The sequence below is a fragment of the Piliocolobus tephrosceles genome, chromosome 11 (assembly GCF_002776525.5).
Source record: "Piliocolobus tephrosceles isolate RC106 chromosome 11, ASM277652v3, whole genome shotgun sequence".
NCBI lineage: Eukaryota > Metazoa > Chordata > Mammalia > Primates > Cercopithecidae > Piliocolobus > Piliocolobus tephrosceles.
In genome coordinates this window covers 560070-583777 of record NC_045444.1, presented here as the reverse complement: position 1 = coordinate 583777, position 23708 = coordinate 560070, and positions in this window count along the sequence as shown.

Here is a 23708-nt window from a genome sequence, read left to right as displayed (position 1 = left end):
CAGCAGTCAGAGAAGAGACAGAAGGAGGGAGAGGGAGGAAAAGGGATGTCAGGCGGGGGCAGAGAATGGGAGGTGAGTGTGAGAGAGCAAGAGAGAGATGGAAAGGAAGGGACTCATACATTGTCTCTGCTGTCTTGTTTCTCTCTCAAATCCTCAGTCCATTCCAGAGAGAGGCTGTGTTTTTGGTAGACCGTCCTGGGCTCTCTCAGTCTGTAACACATCTTTGAACTTGTGAGTACACACTAAGAGTCTATGATCTCTATTCTATTCCCCATCAATCTAGCCCCCTGTCCATCTCCCCCCATGCTAACTATATCCCCTTCCTGTGTGTGTGTGTGTATTTCAGATGGATATACACATATGTGATAAATACTTTCTCATGTCAAAGAGTATTTGCAAAGATTCACATGAACGCACCCAAAATATGATGTAAACAACGCATATTCAATATCTTCTAAATTATTAAAATCAGAAAAGAAAGAGGATTACCAATTATGGATAATCCAATAGAATTCATAAATTATTTCTGGAAAATACTTTAATCAATGTAGATATGTTATACAATTTACAATTTCATTCTTTTTCCATGATCAAAGTTGCTCATGGTCATAGAAGTTTTGAAAAATAGAACAAAAGAGAGATGAAAAAATTATTCATAAACCTAGGATTTGGAGCAAGCTACTAGTAACATCTAGTGTGTCTGTTCCTAGTCTTTATATATAGTTTTAATAGTTACAATGTTAGGGTTTCTGAATTTTTCTATCATTGTCTTTTTCGCTAAAAATAAAACAAAAGCATTCTTCCTTGTTATAAGGTCTTTGTAAACCTAATTTTAAATGACTATAAATAATTACATTGAATGAAGTATCACAATTTACCTAACCATTTTCCTACTGTTGTATATATAATTTCTTCCCAATAGTTTGTCATCAAAGCTGTTTCTACCCAACACCCCACACCATTTCTCTCATCCTCCCCAGGAAGCCTTTCCACATTTCATCCATTTAACAAATGTTTTTATCAGGGCAGCCGCTATGATACCTGGCTAGACAAGGGACACACAGCAGTAGATAAAAAGAGCAGCATCCCTACAGCCATAGGACTTGCATCCTGCCTGACATCGTTTTCAACCTTCCCGAGGGTGGTCTCAATGCTTCTGGGATCTCTGTGCTTTGCTGATCAACCCTGCGCTGTGCCCTCCCACTTAGGCTCAACCACAATGCTCACCCTTGGGGTGAGAGAACATTTCAACGTGTTCCTTCTTGAAACCCTCTAGAGCATGTAGCATGATGCTTTGTGGACTATGAACATGCAGCACATGTGGAAAGAGACTCGTTCCTATTACATGGACCAGCCTCCCCCATCGTGTGGTCTCTAGCTTCACACTTGTTCACCTCATTCCACATTTTCTGAGCGTCTATTATGCTCCGGGCTGTGTGCTAGACAATGTGGGGAGAACAAAACATGGTTTAATAACATTCCTGCCCTAATCCCTCATCTAGGAGGAAGTACAAACCTGGTCCAATGGTAACTGTAATATGAGAAAGGCTTTGCCTGGCAATAATGATCATAACAGGCACCACTTATTAGGTGCTAATTGTGTTATGTGAAAGTTACAGAACTTTACACAGCTTGCATACTTTACACAGTTCCTACGGGGTGGATGTTATTTATCCCCCTTTTTTGGTGGCAAAGCTGAGACCCAGGGCTCTCGGGAACAGCCCCCACAAAGACCCCGGGGAGCACAAAAGGGAGAAATACGACTCAACACTGGAGGGAAGTGATGGGATTTCACAGTGTAAATGCTACATGGGTGTGGGCTCAGAGGCTCCCCAGTTCCTGGAAACCTGGAAATAGAAGGAAAAAGCATCTCAGCTAGAGGAAACCATTTCTATCTGGGATGCCTCTTCCTTCTATCTCCAGGTTTCCAGAAATTGGGAAGCCCCCAGTTTAGAAAAGTCTTTGGGTCAGAGCAAAGCCATTGAGTCAGAAATCTCATGATGGTTTCAAACTGGTGACCACACGTGGCATGAACTGCCATATCTGTCAATAATGCTCAAAGGTAGGTTTGGTGGGACTAGGAGGCAATAGCCAGGGATGTTTGAGCATCTACTGTATGCCAGAGACTTTACCTGTGTTATCTCATTTTGGCCCCTTCAGCACCATGAGGTCGGTATTACCACCTCCATTTTAAGGATAAAGAAACTGAGGCTATGAGTAAGTGGTCAACTCTGAATATGACCACAGTCTTACCTGGCAGTTCTGCAGGGTGGTTAAGAACGCAGGCCTGCACCCTCAGTCTCCCAAAGTGCTGGGATTACAGGCTTGAGCCACAGCCTGGTCAACATAGTGAAATCCTGTCTCTACTGAAAATACAAAAAATTAGCCGGGCGTGGTCGTGGGCACCTGGAATCCCAGTTACTTGGGAGGCTAAGGCAGGAGAATCTCTTGAACCTGGGAGGTGGAGGTTGCAGTGAGCCAAGATCTTGCCACTGTACTCCAGCCTGGGCAACAGTGCAAGACTCCATCTCAAAAAAAAAAAAAAAAAAAGAACACAGGCCTGACTACTTAACTTTCTTGTGCCTCAGTCTCAGTCTCCCCATCTGTGAAATGGCCATGCAGTGGCACCTTCCACATAGGGAAGTTGTAAAGACTAAATGAATGAATACATTGAAGTGCATGGAGTGGATGAAGTGCTCAATGTGTACTAGTGACCATGACGTGACAACCCTTCCCCTGCTCTCTGGATGTCTGTCACCCGGCTCTCTGTCCCTCATGGCTTACATCCGTGACTACAGCAGGGCCATTTTTTCCCTTCCCTGTCTGCTCATGACACTCACTAACGGAGCCAGGCACTTGGAATTTGCAAACACTCTCTCATTTGCTCTTTTGACATATTCTTGGTTGTACCCAATATTTGGATTTTTTCTCCTTTCAACTCTTTTTGTCTCTTGGAAAGCAGTAGAAAGTCAATTATTTTTCTTATACCATAAGAAAAATAACATACCAGCCCAGTATTCCACAGATACCAGCACGGATTTTCATGCTTATTGAATAGCATCTATTTCCCAAGGCCTTTCATGCAGAGGGGACACAGAGGATAGATAGTTCACCCTCCATATCTGCGTTCTGTACTCACGGATTCAACCACCAATTATGCATGGAAAATATTTGGGGAAAAAAGCATCTTTGCTCAACATGTACAGACCATTTTTCTTGTCATTATTCCCTAAACAATAGAGTATAATGCTTACTTACATATCAGTTACATTGTATTAGGTATTTTAAGTAATCTAGAGATGATTTAACATATATAGGAGCATGTGTGTAGGTTGTATGCAAATACTACGCCATTTTATAAAAATGATTTGAGCATCTGAGGACTTTGGCATCGACACGGGTGATGAAATCAATCACCCGTGGATACAAAAACAAAACAAAACAAAACAAACACCGTACAACATGAGGCAGGTGGAAAATCTCTTTCATCATTTCTCAAAGTGGGTCTCAAGTCTTAAGACAGTCCACAGGTGGACTAGTGGACTGCTTTGCAGGAAGCTGGCTGAGGAATGAGGTGCCCCAGGCCCTGCTACGACAGCAGGAGGAGGTCTGAGTCAGATCTCCCAGAAAGCATGGTGCGGACATCAGGGCTGTTCTCAGAGGATGATAGAGAGATGGGTGATGACAAAGAAAGCTCTGGCCTGGGGCAGGATGGCTGGTACCAGGAGGCCAATATCGAGGCTGGGAGAGGTGGAAATAACTCCACTTGAGACAAATCACACGTCACCAAAGCAGACCCTCTGCCAGCAAGGATTCCATCAGCTACTGGCTGCACCCGGCCCACCTCCGCCCAAAGGGACTTAAAGCTTCAGTTTGGGGGAGTCTGAGCTCCTAGTTCCTGATTTAATTTGTGGCTCATATCCCTTTATCCCTTCATTGTTCACCAGAGGCTCATGTGTTTTAGTGTTTTATGTGTGGGGTGGGGGGAAGTATTTCATTTGCATTTATTTATCAATTCTGTTTTCCTGTTTTTAAAATTAGTTTTCTGATTTTGTTTCATAATTGCCTCCTACTTGCTTTCCTTGGGGTTTGTTGTGCTCATGCTTTTTTTTTTTTATTTTTTTATTTTTTCTATTTTCTATTTTGGATTTCTTCAATTAGATTTTTGTTATCAATAATACTTTTAAGAATATTTATTCTTGAAAGAAAACATATAAGTGACCAAGAAACATGAAAATAATGCTCATCATCATTAATCATCAGAGAAATGCAAATCAAAACCACAATGAGATACCATTCTCACACCAGTCAGAATGGCTCTTGTTGAAAAGTCAAAAAAATAACGGTGGGAATGTAAGTTAGTCCAGCCACCATGGAATGCAGTTTGGAGATTTCTCAAAGATGTAAGAGTTGAACTACCATTCAACTCAGCAATCACATTACTGGGTGTATATCTCAAAGATATAAAATAATTTAACCCAAAGGACACATTCACTTGTACATTCATCACAGAATTATTCACAATAGTAAAAACGTAGAATCAACCTAGGTGCCCATCAGCGATGGACCGGATAAAGAAAATGTGGTTCATATACACCATGGGATACAACACAGCCATAAAACAAAACAAAACAAAATCATGTCCTTTGCAGCAACATGGATGCAGCTGAAGGCCTCCATCCTAAGTGAACTAGTGTAGGAATAGCAAAACAAATAGCACATGTTCTCTCTTATAAGTGCAAGCTAAACATCAGGTACTCATGAACATAAAGATGGCAACAATAGACATCGGATATTACTAAAGCAGGAGGGAGGGAGGGAGGCAAAGGGTGAAAACCTATCTATTGGCTATTATGCTCACTACCTGGGTGACAGGTTCAATCACACCCCAAACCTCAGCATCATGCAGCATACCTTTGTAATAAACCTGCACATGTACTCCCTGATTCTAAAATGAAAGTTGAAAAAGAAAAAAAAAAATGTAAAAAGTAAATAGTTGATGCACAACAACAACATTTGTATAGTACCTACTATGTGCCAGGCCTTCAACAGCACTTTGCATATATTAACTTATTTAATTCTTACAACCACTGCATGATGTAGGTGCCATTTTCATTCCCATTTTTCCACATGCGTAAATTGGGGTACAAAAGGTTAAGTAACTTCACGGAATCATGCAAACAGCACTTGGCAAAGTCTGGATTGAAACCCTGGGCACTTTGCCTCTAGAGTTCACCTATAAGTCACTACCTGTGTGCCAATCCATAAGAGTAATAGCCAACGTCACTTGTGGGCTTAGTGTATGCCTGGCTCTTGTTAAGTGCTTTGCATTTGTTGCCTAATTGAATCCTGAAGCACAGAATGTTATTATCCTTGTTGACAAATGAGCTAGCTAAAGCTGGAAACTCAAATTCTGGCTCTGTTTCTGAGTGCCAGACTTGTGATTTCATCCAAGTGTGTCTACTACAGAGGCTGTGTCCTGCAGACCCTCTTCATTGTCTTCATACGTTTTGGAATAGTAAAAAGCTTTAAAACTATGAATTTTCTTGAGTTATCTTAAAGGAGAATTGTAAAATTCCAAAGGGGAAAAAAATGCAAGCTAAGTTCTCCCAAGCAATAATAACACTAAGATCTTGTCCTGCAGTTCTGGTTGGAGAATGAAAACAGGTACTACAGACTCTCCACTCGCACAGGGCTGGGCTTGTCGGCGGTCCTTAATAGAGAGTTTAGGTTTCCCAGCTCTGGGCTCACAGCGGACTTGGAACTTTACCCACCAGGTTTGATTGAACTTTAATGACTCTGTTCTGTTTGGATGCTCACGCCCAGAGACCTGCAGGTCATAGGCGTGTGTCTGTAAATCAAGTGATGAAGAAATAAGAATTGGTGAAGACCAGGCTTACCCCAGGAGGGCCCGCGCGGAGCCCATTAGCCACTGGGATTGCACAGCTCCCTGAGGTTGGGCACCTCATCATGGAGAGACAGGTTGAAGAATTAACTCCTCTGCAGCTGGAGGATGTGAGGCTGAAGGCTCCTACTGCTACGTCTCGTCATAAACCTAAGTGTCACATTGGGAGGTGACACTTAGGGTTATGACAGCAGTAGCCTTCTTTCCCCTCTCCTCATCACCATAAGAAGAGAAAAAACAAAACTGAAAAGGAAAACAAAAAGCAAACGAAAGCTAGCATTTCTTTTTTTTTTTGAGACGGAGTCTGGCTCTGTCACCCAGTGGCGCGATCTCGGCTCATTGCAAGCTCCGCCTCCCGGGTTCACGCCATTCTCCAGCCTCAGCCTCCCGAGTAGCTGGGACTACAGGCGCCCGCTGCCATGCCAGGCTAAGTTTCCTATTTTTAGTAGAGACGGGGTTTCACCGTGTTAGCCAGGATGATCTCGATCTCCTGACCTTGTGATCCTCCCGCCTCAGCCTCCCAAAGTGCTGGGATTACAGGCGTGAGCCACCGTGCCTGGGCAAAGCTAGCATTTCTTGATCACTTACCGAAGTCATGTATGATTTCATTTAATACTCAGCTGTGGTTGGGTCCAGTTAATCCAACTGCAGCCATTCTGCATTTGTACTGGGACTTGGCCAGAGGAAGGGAACCTAAGACCATGATGGACATGGAATCACACTGTTTGAAAGAGAAAGAAGGAGCCAGAGAACAAGCAAGAGCCTCATAGCATCAGGAGACTCAGCCCTCTGAGCATTGCCTTGGCTGTGGTCATCACACTGTGTCCTAAGAAAAATTCGCCCGAGTTAAAAATAGAGATAATACATTTTTAAAGAAAATAAAAATAACTTTTAATCCCACAGCTCGAAATAACTCCAGCTGGTGCAGGAGAAAAACGAGAAGAAATACACATGCATGCTTAGAAAATCCAATGTGTAGAGAAAGGAAGAAAATGGAAGGTAATCTGCCCCTCTTTTTACTTTCAACATTAGTAACAGTTTTTGTTTTTTGTAAGAAAGACATGCATTTATCAGTATTTATGATTCTCTCTGTATATCTATATAAATACATATTTTATGTATTTTTGCACAATATATTTATACATTATAGTCACAAAAAACATACATTTAACACAAGAGACTATAATATCCCACAATATACCATTCATTTCTGTGTGATATTTCATGCTAATATCACATAAGCACAAAGCTTGTAATTTATTCTTTTCACTGTTTACATATTTGCTCACCATATGGCTATATCATAAATAAGTTTTAATGAGTCTCCTATTGATGGACACTTGGTTTCCACTTTTATTTGCTTCCTCCCCCTTCAAAATTATAAACAACATGGCAGTGAATAAACTTGTATATCTGTTCTGGAATTGTTTACAAAAATATGCATATGTTCCAAAGATACATTCCTACAAGTAATCTTAGCAGCCAAAGGAAGCAAATGTGCATTTCTACTTCTGGTAGATATCACCACATTGTTGTCTAGAAAGGTTATACTAACTTAAATGTCCATCAGTAGTGCATGAAGCCAATTTTTCCACACAACTGCCAGCACCAGATACTATGAAAGTCTTTAATTTTTGCCCAGATGATAAATTATAAAAATTACTGCTGCTTTTATTAAAATATGAGAGAAATTGTTCATGTTTTTCATTAGCTGCTTATTCACAAACTTTGCACGTTTGTTTCTGTTGGATGTTACTTTCTTATTGAATTTTATGAGCTCCTTGTTAATTAAAAAATTTAGCCCTTTGTGATGTGTGTAACACGTCCTTTTTTTTGTCTTTTCACTTTCTGAATATAACTTTGCTTACAGATTTATTCATTTATTTATTTTAATAGATGGGGTCCCATTAGGTTGCCCAGGGTGGAGTACAGTGACCATCCACAGGAGTGACTGTCCCGTACTATGGCCCTGAACTCCTGGGCTCAAGGAATCCTCCTGCCTTAGCCTCCTCAGTAGCTGAAACGACAGGTGGACGCCACCAAGCCTGGCAAGGTTTTAAATTTTAAATCACCAACAGTATCATTTGATTATTTATGGTCTCTCAATTATGTATCTGCTTTATAAAAGCTTGTTAACTTTATATTTTCTGAAACTTATATGGCTTTATATTGTCACATGTTTAAATCTTCACTCCAATTGTAATATCTTTTATTAAAAGGAGTAATCCAGCTTATTTTTCCAAGTTCTTGCAAAATCATTTAAAAAATAATCTCTCTTTCTCCCACTGATTTTTAAATGTTATTTTGTCTTATATTTAGGACCCATATATATTTGTGTCTATTTCTGTTCTCTTCATTCTATTTTGGTATGGAATGCCTGTGCATGTGTGTCTGGGTGAGTGTGGGTGGGGGTGATTTTTTGCCCCTGAATTTATTTTCTCCAAATATTTTATTTATTATAACTGCAAAATGCATTTTAATATCTGGTAAAAGTAGCCTCTTCTCATTTTCCTTCTTTTTTGGATGTTTGTTTATTCAGATGAATTTTGCATAACTTTGTTAAGTTTCAAAAAATGTTTGATAACAACAACAAAAATCCTCTTAGTATTACAATTACATTTACTTTTTGAAATTAATTTTGAGACCATTCATGTCTTTATAAAACTGAGGCTTTCTATATCAAGAGGTTAGTGCATCTTTTGGTGGTACGTAACTATTTTTGAGACTCTTGCATTTAAAGTTTTCTTTATTTAGGACCTGCACATATGCTAAATAAGTTAGCATGTAGATATTATATCTTTGGTTGACATTGTTAACGGAATTTTTATTCTATGTATATTATTATATAAATATATATTACCTGATATGGTGTTTATATCTATTATTTCTTTATTTTGTCTAATTGAAATGGTTACCACTTCCAGTATAATATTAAATAATAATTACAATGATAACCATTCCCAGCTTTAAAGAAAACAGTCTACTCTTTACCACTAAGCATGATTCTCACTTTTGGTTTGGTGCGCGCGCGCACACACACACACACACACACACGACATTTATTCCCATTTTTTTTAAGACTTTTTGTTGTGGTTCTCATAATTAGAAATGAACATTTCTTCTATATTTTGTCGTATTAAGGACTTACCTATACATTCCTGCTTTTGAGTGTCTTTTTAAAAATCAAGGATAAACTTGGTCAAGTTCTTCTATACATGTTAAGATTATCAGATTTTTGGCCGGGCGCAGTGGCTCACGCCCGTAATCCCAGTACTTTGGGAGGCCGAGGAGGGCGGATCACGAGGTCAGAAGATCCAGACCATCCTGGCTAACAAGGTGAAACCATGTCTCTACTAAAAACACAAAATTTAGCCGGGCTCGGTGGGCGCCTGTAGTCCCAGCTACTCGGGAGGCTGAGGCAGGAGAATGGCGTGAACCCGGGAGGCGGAGCTTGCAGCGAGCCGAGATCGCGCCACTGCACTCCAGCCTGGGCGACAGAGCAAGACTCCGTCTCAAAAAAACAAAAACAAAACAAACAAAAATTATCAGATTTTTATTGACATAATAATGTGATGTATTATATCAACAGATATTCACATTTTAAGCTATCTCGTGCCTTCTAGGGTTGAATCTTAGTTGGTTGAGGCAAATTACTCTTCTTTTTGTAACCCTGAGTACTTTTCAATGTGCTAACATTTTACTAATTCACATTACATTTATATTCATATTTGTGAATGATATTCACCAATAATTTGTGCCTGTGCATTTGTATCTGGGTGAGTGTGGGAGGAGGTGAATTGTCAGTATCAGGGTACATATTTCAGCTGTTTACTAATCTCACCTTCACTAGACTTGAACCCCCAAAGGTGAAAAACTGCATCTGACTCATGCTTGACTCTCTGGCAGCAAGCACAGTGCTCCGCACTGAGATGGCACTCAATATTTATTTGAAGAGTTGAGTTTGTGGCAGATAAAATAAAGTGTTAGTAGTATAAGCCTATTCCTAAAACCATAGGAGGCATACTTATACTGACTAATTATTTATTGCATATCTGAAATGAAGGTTTTAACTGGATGTCTTTTACTTTTATTTGCTAAATCTGGCAACTCTGGTTTTCGGAATAGAGAAAGCAATGGTCTGGTCAACATCATGCACTGGAATGATAATGACTGATACCACCAATCACACTGATCTCTCAGAGGGACTCTGAAGGGTGCAGTAACAAAGGCTTGCTAGACCTGGGAGCCTCTGGGGGTACCCGTGGAGGAGCTGCTTGTGGGAGTTTTACCTGGCATCTCTGGATATGTGTGATAGGTCTGTCTCATGACTTGAGTACTCACCTGGCTTTGGGATATTACTACAATACAAAGAAAATAAAAAAGGAGACCACGCTGGGTTTATAGCAATGACTAATGCAATAAAATAGAAAAACAAGTAAATGGGCATGTTTAGTGAATGAAAGTAGTGATTTTCTTTTTGTTCATTTTGCCTTTGGCACTTGGCCGAGACAGCCAGACTAAAGCTCCTAGACCTTGTCATGCTCAGTGGAAACAATAGCAAGCCAACAAAGACTTAAGTGTAGCCTTATAGACATCAAGTCATCTTTAATTAGGCCTGGAGAAAACCATTTGCTGGGCGAGCCAGGTGGAGGCCAGGCTGGCGGCTGCCCTGCCTTCTTCTAGCCTCAGCCCGGGGAGGCGTCAGGCTGCAGCTCCGTGCCACTCTGTCCTGCATGGTTATGGACAGAGTGAAGGGGGCACATTTGGCTGCTCAATGGATGAAGAACTATCATTGGAGGAGATTTCCTAGACAAGAAAAAACTTTAGGAACCTCAGTAATGGGAAAGAGTAACAATGCCAAAGCTTCCTGTTGTCTGGGAACATTTGGAGATGATAAACACTCAATCTCATTAGCTTTGTTTTATAGCCAGAAAAAGCCCTATTTCTTAGTCCTTCATAATGTGTCCCCTTGCTACCTCTCAGCCTTATCTCTCAGCATTGCTCACCTTGCAGGGCACACTCTGGTCACGATAGATTTTTTATTTCTTAGGAGGCATCAAGTTCCCGGCTCTAGACCTTTGAGCATGCTTCCGGCTCTGCTTTGAGGCCTCTCTGGCCATGATTGACCCTATGATGACCATTGCTTCAGAGAGACCTGCCCCAACTCCACCTGATGCAGTGGCATGGTTGTGCCTCTGAACTCTGACAGAAGCCTGGCTATGCAGCTGTCTGGCGTTGAGCACAGCCTTGCATTGTAATTGCTTAAATGTCTGTTTCTCCAGCTGCTCTATGACCTTGTTACAGATGGGAACCATGTCTTAGTTTGCTTACCCCTGGGTCTCATCCCTGACATAGAGGAGCTTCAATAAAAATTAAATTTTAAAAGTTTAATAAATCATGGTCCAGGCTTTTCCCAAAAGACAAAGAAGGAAGGAGTTCTCAGTGAATTGGGCACAGTCCTAAACTGAGTGAGTTAGTCTACAATGGTGGACATTTTATTCCACCAATTTGTGGATTGTGGTCACTTGTGAATACTTAGAATGGGTTCAGCCCTGTGCTGGCTGCTGTGTGACATATGAAGACAGAGATGAGACACATGACTTCCAGCACATTGTCATCCACAGTCCAGTAGAGTGTACATAAGCATAGAAAACAACTATTAATAGTAAGGTAACCTGTTTTTAGAAACTTATAAGATAATGCATTTAGCCAGCCCTCAATCCATAAGAAAATACTCAGAGGAATAGCTAGGTGCTTGTAAAGGAAGAATCATGTATTGAAAAGAAAGCCAACTCAGGTTTGAATACAGGATCTACTATCCACACGTTGTGTGAATATGGACAAGTTAAGAAACCTCAGTTGAACCCCAGTTCTTAATATATAAAATGAGATCATAATAAAGGATGAGGCTCAAATGAGATTATGCCTTGAAGCACTTAACACGGTACCTGACATTTGGTAATATCTCAAGAAATGATAGTTGATGTCATTCTGCAGGATGTTCAACCTCAAGATACTTGTGAATGCTCAGATATTTGATGTTACGTGAACAAGAACAGTAGAATATGAAAATTTTCTGTTATTTTTTGTGGTAGTTTATTTTTTAACTGTGGGAACACAATGTGAGCTCCTCTGCCGCACTTCTATGATAGTGGAGGGTCGTTTTTACTACTCATTCCTGAATCCTATGAATTGCCTTAGTTCCTAGAGGGCCAAATCAAGGCACTGCATATCTGGATACATGTTACCATCAGCCAAGTTCAAGTTTCTACAGGTTCCATATGTCTCATACTTGCTCATCCACTGCTCTTCTCGGTGGTGGAGAGGTGGGGTCAGAGGATGGGAGGCAGGGAGATCTGGTTTGCTAAAGAAGACGCAAACCTGAGAGTTTCCTACCCCTGTGTGCCACCAGAACACAGATTCTCTGCACAGATCTAGATTTTCTTCTTATATTGTGTGAGAGAGGCTGCTATTCTCTGTCTTTAGGGAAAACAGGAAAGAAGTCCCTCTGGATATCCAGAGTAGCTCAGAATTCACTTGCTTAATACTTCTGGGTGTAACCATTGCATCCCCCCTCCTAAGGGGGTGTCCTGACTACCTCCCACTCTTCCTTGCTTACTCATTAACCTTTCTGTCTTTTCCAATGGATGTGAGCCCCTTTGGGACACAAGCAGTGTCTGGGTCACCTATATTCTCAGCCCTTGTGTAGTACCTGCCACAGAGGAAACACTTAATAAATATCTGATAAATGAATGAAAAACATGAACAGATGAATCAAGCAACAAATAAATATTTTAACTTTTAAAGCATAGCTTTATTCTCTTTCTGGGAGATCATCTGCATCTGGGAACAGTCAACCTAGAATTGTCCCCATTTCTGTCTGTTATGACACTTTAGACAACACTTGCCTTTATACCGGAACCAGGATCCATAAAGCTTGCATGGGATTCCCAAGGCATTCCCATGTGCATGCCAGAGCCAGCTGTGTCTTTGGCCAGGCAGCTGAGGAGGAGCTGGAGGATCCAAGCCACCCAGCTGTCCTGATGCTGTGACTCCCAGAGCCTGGACACACACATCTGCATGGAAGCACCTGCCATGCACACACTGCTTCTATTGGCCCTGGCTCCAGTCTCCCTCTGGGAGATTTTCCCTGACTTCCCCAATTATATGAGCATCTTCACACATGTCTGCACATACCAGATGCTCTTTTCAGTTGTTTCAGGTCAGAACTATTCCTCTGCAAAACTGTAATGTTCCCTCAACTTTTCACTTTAGAGTCCTCCTTCTCAACATAGGTGTTTTATCTTCTGTCTGTCCCACTAAATGGTGGGACCATCTATCAGCAACACAGAGTATCTTCATAGATCTCATAAACACCCTACTCTGAACAGCTCCCTCTCAAGCTCACTTCTGTCTCATTGAAATCAGGGTTAAATTTATCTCATCGGGCAAGATGGCTGAATAGGAACAGCTCCAGTCTGCAGTGCCCAGTGAGATCAAGACACAAGGTGGGCGATTTCTGCATTTATAACTGAGGTACGTGACTCATCTCATTGGGACTGGCTAGACAGTAGGTGCAGCCCACGGAGGGCAAGCTGAAGCAGGGTAGGGCATCACCGCACCCGGGAAGCACAAGGGGTCAGGGAACTCCCTCCCCTAGCCAAGGGAAGCCATGAGGGACTGTGACATGAGGATCGGTGCATTACTGCCCAGATACTACACTTTTCCCATAGTCTTCACAACCCGCAAACCAGGAGATTGCCTCAGGTGCCTACATCACCAGGGCCCTAGGTTTCAAGCACAAAACTAGGCAACGTTTGGGCAGATACCGAGCCAGCTGCAGGAGTTTTTTTCATACCCCAGTGGCACCTGGAACGCCAGTGAGACAGAACCATTCACTCCTCTGGAAAGGGGGCTGAAGCCAGGGAGCCAAGTGGTCTAGCTCAGCAGATCCCATCCCCATGGAGCCCAGCAAGCTAAGATCCACTGGCTTGAAATTCTCACTGTCAGCACAGCAGTCTGAAGTCCACCTGGGACGCTCAAGCTTGGTGTAGGTGAGGGGTGTCTGCCATTACTGAGGCTTGAGTAGACAGTTTTCCCCTCACAAAGCCACTGGGAAATCTGGACTGGGTGGAGCCCACTGTAGCTCTGCAAAGCCCCTGTAGCCAGACTGCCTCTCTAGATTCCTCCTCTCTAGGCAGGGCATCTCTGAAAGAAAGGCAGCAGCCCCAGTCAGGGGCTTGTAGATAGAACCCCCATCTCCCAGGGACAGAGCACCTGGGGAAATGGGTGGCTGTGGGTGCAGCTTCAGCAGACTTAAACGTTTCTGCCTGCTGGCTCTGAAGAGAGCAGCGGTTCTTCCAGAACAGTGCTTAAGCTCTGCTAAGGGACAGACTGCCTCCTCAAGTGGGTCCCTGACCCCTGTGCCTCCTGACTGGGAGACACCTCACAGCAGGGGTTGACAGACACCTTACAAAGAAGAGCTCCGGCTGGCATCTTGCAGGTGCCCCTCTGGGACGAAGCTTCCAGAGCAATAGGAAGCACTCTTTGCTGTTCTGCATTCTCCGCTGGTAATATCCAGGCAAACAGGGTCTGGAGTGAACCTCCAGCAAACTGTAGCAGACCTGCAGCAGAGGGGCCTGACTGTTAGAAGGAAAACTAACAAGCAGAATGGAATACCATCAACATCAACAAAAACGACATCCACACAAACTCCATCCAAAGGTCACCAACATAAAAGACCAAGGGTAGATAAATCCATGAAGATGAGGAAAAACCAGCGCAAAAAGGCTGAAAACTCCAAAAACCAGAACTGTGCTTCTCCTCCAAAGGATCACAACTCCTCACCAGCAAGAGAACAAAACTGGATGGAGAATGAGTTTGACAAATTGACAGAAGTGGGCTTCAAAAGGTGAGTATTAACAAACTCTGAGCTAAAGGAGCATGTTCTAACCCAATGCAAGGAAGCTAAGAACCCTGAGAAAAGGTTAGAGGAATTGCTAACTAGAATAAGCAGTTTAGAGAAGAACATAAATGACCTGATGGAGCTGAAAAACACAGCACGAGAACTTCGTGAAGCATACACAAGTATCAATAGAAGAATCAATCAAGCAAGCAGAAGAAAGGATATTAGGGATTGAAGATCAACTTAATGAAATAAAGTGTGAATACAAGATTAGAGAAAAAAGAATGAAAAGGAATGAAGAAAGCCTCCAAGAAATATGGGACTGTGAAAAGACCAAACCTACGTTTGATTGGTGTACCTGAAAGTGACGGGGAAAATGGAACCAAGTTGGGAAACACTCTTCAGGATATTATCCAGGAGAACTTCCCCAACCTAGCAAGACAAGCCAACATTCAAATTCAGGAAATACAGAGAATGCTACAAAGATACTCAAGAAGAACAACCCCAAGAGACATAATCATCAGATTAACCAAGGATGAAATGAAGGAAAAAATGTTAAGGGCAGCCAGAGAGAAACGTCAGGTTACCGACAAAGGGTAGCCCATCAAACTAACAGTGGACCTCTCTGCAGAAACCCTACAAGCCAGAAGAGAGTGGGGGCCAATATTCAACATACTTAAAGAAAAGAATTTTCAACCCAGGATTTCATATCCAACCAAACTAAGCTTCATAAGTGAAGGAGAAATAAAATCCTTTACAGACAACCAAATACTGAGAGATTTTGTCACCACCAGGCCTGCCTTACAAAATCTCCTAAAGGAAGCACTAAATATGGAAAGGAAAAACTGGTACCAGCCACTGCAAAAACATGCCAAATGGTAAAGACCATCGACACTATGAAGAAACTTCATCAACTAATGGGTAAAATAACCAGCTGGTATCATAATGACAGGATCAAATTCACACATAACAATATTAACCTTAAATATAAATGGGCAGCTAAATGCCCCAATTAAAAGACATAGACTGACAAATTGGATAAAGATTCAAGATCCATCAGTGTGCTATATTCAGGAGATAACATCTCACATGCAAAGACACACACAGGCTCAAAATAAAGGGTAGGAAGAATATTTACCAAGCAAATGGAAAGCAGGGGTTGCAATCCTAGTCTCTCATAAAACAGACTTTAAACCAACAAAGATCAAAAGAGACAAAGAAGGGCATTACATAATGGTAAAGGGATCAATGCAGCAAGAAGAGCTAACTATCCCAAATATATAAGCACCCAATACAGGAGCACCCAGATTCATAAAGCAAGTTCTTAAAGACCTACAAAGAGACTTACACTCCACACAATAGTAGTGGGATACTTTAACACTCCACTGTCAATATTAGATCAACGAGACAGAAAATTAACAAGGATATTCAGGACTGGAAAGGAGCTCTGGACCAAGCGGATCTAATAGACATCTACAGAACTCTTCACCCCAAATCAACAGAATATACATTCTCCGCACCACATTGCATCTATTCTAAAATTGACCACATAATTGGAAATAAAATACTCCCCAGCAAATGCAAAAGAATGGAAATCATAGCAGTCTCTCAAACAGTGTAATCAAATTATAACTCAGGATTAAGAAACTCACTCAAAACTGCACAACTACATGGAAACTGAACAACTTGCTCCTGAATGACTACTGAGTAAATAAGGAAATTAAGGCAGAAATAAATAAGTTCTTTGAAACCAATGAGAACAAAGACACAATGTACCAGAATCTCTAGGACACATTTAAAGCAGTGTGTAGAGTGAAATTTATAGCACTAAATGTCCACAGGAGAAAGCTGAAAAGATATAAAATTGACACCCTCACATCACAATTAAAAGAACTAGAGAAGCAAGAGCAAACAAATTCAAAAGCTAGCAGAAGGCAAGAAATAACTAAGATCAGAGCGGAACTGAAGGAGATAGAGATACGAAAAACCCTTCAAAAAAAAAAAAAAACAATGAATCCAGGAGCTGGTTTCTCGAAAAGATTAACAAAATAGATAGACTGCTAGCCAGACTAATAAAGAAGAAAAGAGAGAAGAATCAAATAGACACAATGAAATATGATAAAGGGGATTTCACCACTGATCCCACAGAAATACAGACTACCCTCAGAGAATACTATAAATACTCCTACACAAATAAACTAGAAAATCTAGAAGAAACAGATAAATTCCTGGACGCATACACCCTTTCAAGACTAAATGAGGAAGAAGTCAAATCCCTGAATAGACCAATAGCAAGTTCTGAAATAGAGGCAATAATTAATACCCTAACAACCAAAAAAAGCCCAGGACCAGACGGATTCACAGCTGAATTCTACCAGAGGTACAAAGAGGAGCTGGTACCATTCCTTCTGAAGCTATTCCAAACAATAGAAAAAGAGGGACTCCTCCCTAACTCATTTTATGAGGCCATCATCATCCTGATACCAAAACCTGGCAGAGACACCACAAAAAAAGAGAATTTCAGTCCAATATCTCTGACGAACATCAATGCGAAAATCCTCAATAAAATACTGGCAAACCGAATCCAGCAGCACATCAAAAAGCTTATCCACCATGATCAAGTTGGCTTCATCCCTGGGATGCAAGGCTGGTTCAACATACACAAATCAATAAATGTAATCCATCACATAAACAGAACCAAAGACAAAAACCACATGGTTATCTCAATAGATGCAGAAAAGGGCTTCGATAAAATTCAACACCCCTTCATGCTAAAAACTCTCAATAAACGAGGTATCGATGGAACAGGTCTCAAAATAATAAGAACTATTTATGACCAAACCACAGTCATTATCATACTGAATGGGAAAAAGCTGGAAGCATTCCCTTTGAAAACCAGCACATGACAAGGATGCCCTCTCTCACCACTTATATTCAACAAAGTATTGGAAGTTCTGGCCAGGGCAATCAGGCAAGAGAAATAAATTAAGGGTATTCAAATCAAAAAGAGGAAGTCAAATTGTCTCTGTTCGCAGATGACATGATTGTATATTTAGAAAACCCCATTGTCTCTACCCAAAATCTCCTTAAGCTGATAAGCAACTTCAGTAAAGTCTCAGGATACAAAATCAATGTGCAAAAATCACAAGCATTCATATACACCATTAACAGACAAACAGAGAGCCAAGTCAAGAGTGAACTGTCATTCACAATTGCTACAAAGAGAATAAAGTACCTAGGAATCCAACCACTAGGCACGTGTATACATATGTGACAAGAGATATGAAAGACCTCTTCAAGAACTACAAACCACTGCTCAAGAAAATAAAAGAGGACACAAACAAATGGGAAAACATTCCATGCTCATGGGTAGGAAGAATCAATATAGTGAAAATGGCCATACTGCCCAAGGTAATTTATAGATTCAATGCCATCCCCATCAAGGTACCATTGACTTTCTTCACAGAATTAGAAAAAACTACTTTAAATTTCATATGGAATCAAAAAAGAGCCCATATAGCCAAGACAATCCTAAGCAAAAAGAACAAAGCTGGAGGCATCATGCTACCTAACTTCCAAACTACACTACAAGGCTACAGTAACCAAAATAGCATGGTACTGGTACCAAAACAGAGATACAGACCAATGGAACAGAACAGAGGCCTCAGAAATAATGCCACTCATCTACAACCATCTGATCTTTGACAAACCTGACAAAAACAAGCAATGGGGAAAGATTCCCTATTTAATAAACACTGTTGGGAAAATTGGCTAGCCATATGCAGAAAACTGAAACTGGACCCCTTCTTTACACCTTATACAAAAATTAACTCAAGATGGATTGAAGACTTAAATGTAAAACCCAAGACCATGAAAACACTAGAAGAAAACCTAGGCAATACCATTCAGGACATAGGCATGGGCAAGGACTTCATGACTAAAACACCAAAAGCAATGACAACAAAAGCCAAAATTGACATATGGGATCTGATTAAACTAAAAAGCTTCTGCACAGCAAAAGAAACTATTATGACAGTGAACAGGCAACCTACAGAATGGGAGAAAATTTTTGCAATCTATCCATCTGACAAAGGGCTAATATCCAGAATCTCCAAGGAACTTAAATGAATATACAAAAAGCCCCCCCCAAAAAAACAAAACAAAACAACCCATCAAAAAGTAGGTGAAGGCTATGAACAGATATTTCTCAAAAGAAGACATTTATGCAGCCAACAAACATATGAAAAAAAGCTCATCATCACTGGTCATTAGAGAAATGCAAATTAAAACCACAATGAGATGCCATCTCACACCAGTTAGAAGTGTGATCACTAAAATGTCAGGAAATAATAGATGCTGGAGAAGATGTGAAGAAATAGGAATGCTTTTACACTGTTGGTGGGAGTGTAAATTATTTCAACAATTGGGGAAGACAGTGTGGTGATTCCTCAAGCATCTAGAACCAGAAATATCATTTGACCTAGCAATCCCATTACCGGGTATATACCCAAAGAATTATAAATCATGCTACTATAAAGACACATGTACATATATGTTTATTGCAGCACTATTCACAATAGTAAAGACTTAGAACCAACCCAAATGCCCATCAATGATAGACTGGGTAAAAAAAAATGTAGCACATATACACCATGGAATACTAGGCAGCCATAAAAAAGGATGAGTTAATGTGCTTTGCAGGGACATGGATGAAGCTGGAAACCATCATTCTCAGCAAACTAACACAGGAACAACAAACCAAACACGGCATTTTCTCACTCATAAGTGGGAGATGAACAATGAGAACACATGGACACAGGGAGGGGAACATCACACACCAGTGCCTGTCAGGGGGTTGGGGGGTTGGGGAGGGATAGCATTAGGAGAAATACCTAATGTAGATGACAAGATGATGGGTGCAGCAAACCACTAGGCATGTGTATACATGTGTAACAAATTTACACATTCCACACATGTATCCCAGAACTTAAAGTATACTAAAAATAAAAAATAAAAATAAAAATAAAAATAAAAAATTAATCTCATACAAGGTATTATGGTATTAGACTTTTGAAAAGAAAATTTGATATGATATTTGACTATAATAATTTTTTTCTCAAAATAGAGTAACAACAGATATTTAAAGCTAGTAAAGAAGATAAGGATGATATTTTTGAAAAGCAACATGGGAGGTTCCTGAATGGATGTTGCCTAGGGTCTGTGCCAGCATGCTGAGAAAACTTATCCTGATGCCAGGACTGTGCTCACTAAGCATTTGACAGACGAGAGATGCAAAGGTAGGTAGAAAAATTAAGGAAATCCGAATGTTTTTACAAGTTGTCCAAGAGTGAAGAGAAATCCAAACTTGCCTGAGAACACTGGCCTGTTATTTCTTAATGATGATGGTGAGAGAGATCTGCTTAGTAACTAAATATCATGCGTTGGATGTGCCTTATCATGGGTTGAGGGCACATGGAGATTTTGTTTAAATCTCATTTCCTTTGTTCAGGAATTCTGTGGAAAATTCTGCTAATTATCCTTTTTTTTTTTTTTTTTTGAAGAGTTCAAAACTCTATTCTGAAAAGGTGACTGATCCAGCCTACTTAAATGATGCTGAGACTTCTTGAGTACACAAAAAAGTCAGTGGGAGTTGATGTCCTAGTGTGTCCAAAGGAAGATTGCATTCACTCGCTATTTAAAAGCCAAAAAACATTGGCAAAAAAAAAAAACAAAAAACAAAAAACTCAAGTCCAACTTTTGGAGAAAATTGTGTTGTAATGTTAAGCTTTGGGCAAAGCCATCTCCTCTTAACTCAAATACATAGCTAAGATGGACAAAATATAAAAATTACAAAGATAAAGCTATGCTCAAAAACATGACAGACATTTCCACAGAGCAAAAAAGAACAGAAATACAATATGCAAATGGTTTAGAAGGGATGAAGTGGGGACTTATTGAACTCCAGGTCTAGAAAAAGATAAAGGTGAGAAGAAATTTGTATCCTGTGACTGACAGGCTGGAAACATCCCCCTACCCCCAAACACACACACATGAAGTAGGAGAGCAGAACTGAGCTCCTTGGTTGGGAGCAGACACTGAGGTAGTCCATCCCTACCCATAACAGAAAGTTGGAAAAGTTGTCTACATTGATCTGGGGACAGAAGTCTACAGTCGAGACTTAAGATAAGCATTTTTGCTGGTTTATTATTCCTAAGGGAATGGGAACCCCATACCATCAATAAAAAACATAGTTCTTGTCTAGGGGTTGCCAAGGAGAGAGAGGAAGGTAATTTCACAGCCACTAGCTACTAAGCAATGATCAGGAAGAAAGAGAGTAAGAGAGAGCAAGACTGAAAAATAAAATCTTATCCAAATGAGCTTGGAAACCAAAATTACAAAAAAGTAATAACAATAATAATAATTTTAAAAAATTAAAAAATGAAGGAAATAAATGATAAAAATGATGTTTGAAAATTAAATTAGACTTTTTACCCCAAATAAAATGAGAATAAGAAGAAATCTGAAAATGACTTTAAAATATGATTATGTTCTGAGAAAGACTGTAGTTGGTAGTTGTAGACTACCAATTTTACTGTAACAGCTAAAAATCCAGATAGATTGCAAAAATTGTGCTTTTAAAGATACTAGAGAGCTGTAGAAATGAAGAGAACTAAATGAACTAAAATTCCAGAGAAGAGAAAATCTTTCTGATGAGAGCAGTCAGTTATTGGCTGTTTCTTTCCTCTGGGTGCATTTGCCAATTTTGTATTTGGTTAAGGACCAGATCTAACAAACACAAAGGGATTTATTAGAGAAAAGAGAAATGAGCAAAGGTTTTGGAAGTTGTGCAGGGCTGGCACAACAATTTAGAAACCTTGGGAGCCATTAATGCACAGCTGGCTTTCCCTATGGTTCATTTTCTAAATTCTAAGGCTGTACAAAAGACTATGGGATTTTGACAAAGTGGGATAAAATCTCTTGATCTCACAGTACTTGGGAAAAAATTTCCTGCTTGAGGAGTGTGGCCCACCTCAAACATACACCTATTCTCCTCTCCAAATTATTTTCCAAATTTCCAAAGGGGCAAAAATCCAAGCCTTTGAAGGTTGAGACTGAATTTTTCTCAGTGTTCTAAGATTGAGAAGATAGAAACCAGCAGCCTGTCAATCAAAAGTTCAAGAGAGATACATCCAAGAAATGGAGAGGAAACAGAGGTGGATGAAATAAATCTTAGCAAAATCGCAACCAGCCTTAACCTAGCTTATGCTGTGATTAGATCAAGGTGGTCAGCCCCTTACTAATATGCCTAACATAAGTGACAGGGAGCTCTTGCTTGTGAAAGATATTATCTGTAGCCTCTACAATTCCTTTTAATAAAATGTCTGGCATATAACAAAAAAAGTACTAGATATGTGAATCTACACAAATGAACCAAATAGACCTTCTCACAGTACTACAAAATACAATATCCAAAGTTAAGAATTTTAGAAATAAATTTAAAGATAAGTGAATAGAAATATCCAATCTGAAGCTCAAAGAGAAAAATGAATGGAGAATCAAAGTCGAGCATGAGAGGCACACAGGAAATAATGTAAAGGACTGAAGTACCTGTAACTAGAGTCTCACAGGAGAGGAGAGAGAGAATAAGGATAGGTACTATTTCTAGATAAAATTTTGCAAAGCCGACGAGAAATACTAATCTACAGATTCAGAAACCTTAAGCAAAGTAGATACAGAAAAAAACACACTTAAGGTTATCATAGTGAAGCAGCTGGAAAACGCAGGCAGATAGAAAAATATCAAAGCATGAAGAAGGGGTGGAACAGGGTATGTTACTCTCAATGACCAGCAATAAGGCTGGAGGCTAACTTTCCAAGAGGAACTATGAGACTCAGAAAATAGTAAAATAACATATTTAAGATGCTAAAAAGGAATATTCCATCCTAGAATTTTCTTCTTACCAAAAATATTTTTTACAAACTTAAGCTGAAGAAGAACCTGCTAGAGATCTTAGAAATGAAGTATAGACATTCAAATACAATACTTAGTAGACAAGACTCCAAAACAAACTACAGATTGGACACAAAGAACAAACTGTGAAATGTAAGATGGTTCTGAGGACTTACCCCAGATTCAGCACAGAAAGATAAAGATATTCAAGATCGTAAAATGAGGCTAAAGCTGTGCTTATAGGGAAATGGATAGCTTTAAATATATTTATTGAAAAATGGTGTTTCAGTTCAAGAAATTAGAAAAACAGTAACAACCTGAAGAGAATGAAGGAATTAATAGTTATATGAGCAGAAACTAATGGACTAAAAACAGACAGTAATAAATAAGCCAAACAAATCAGCAAAACTAAAAGTTAGTTCTTTAAATAAAGACATATTTTAGTGAGCCCAATGAAGCAAATAGTAGAAAACACAAAGAGACAACATTAGGGATTCAAAAAAGGCAAAGCTACAGACACAATAGAGATTTTCTCTGTGTGTGTGTGTGTATGTGTGTGTGTGTCTTACTACATATTCTCTTTCAATGTATATATTCATGTATGTATATATGTATTTGTATATATTCATTTATATTTATATATGAGTATACATTCATTTTTATGAATATCTTTTATAAGTAAATTTTAGAAGTTAGAATGATGAACTGTCTGGAAAACGTAAACCACAAAAATTGACTAAATAAGAAATAAAAAGCTAAGTAATCCATAATTAACTATTACAGTATTATTACAGAGTAATTATATAGTAATTACTTTAACATATATATTAAATAGAGTATAAAGTAAATATACCTTTTGGGGTAAGGTATATTATTACAGAATTAATTATTAAAGTAATTGAGTAAGTTAATTAAGTCAATTAATTATTAAAGTAATTGACTCTGTAA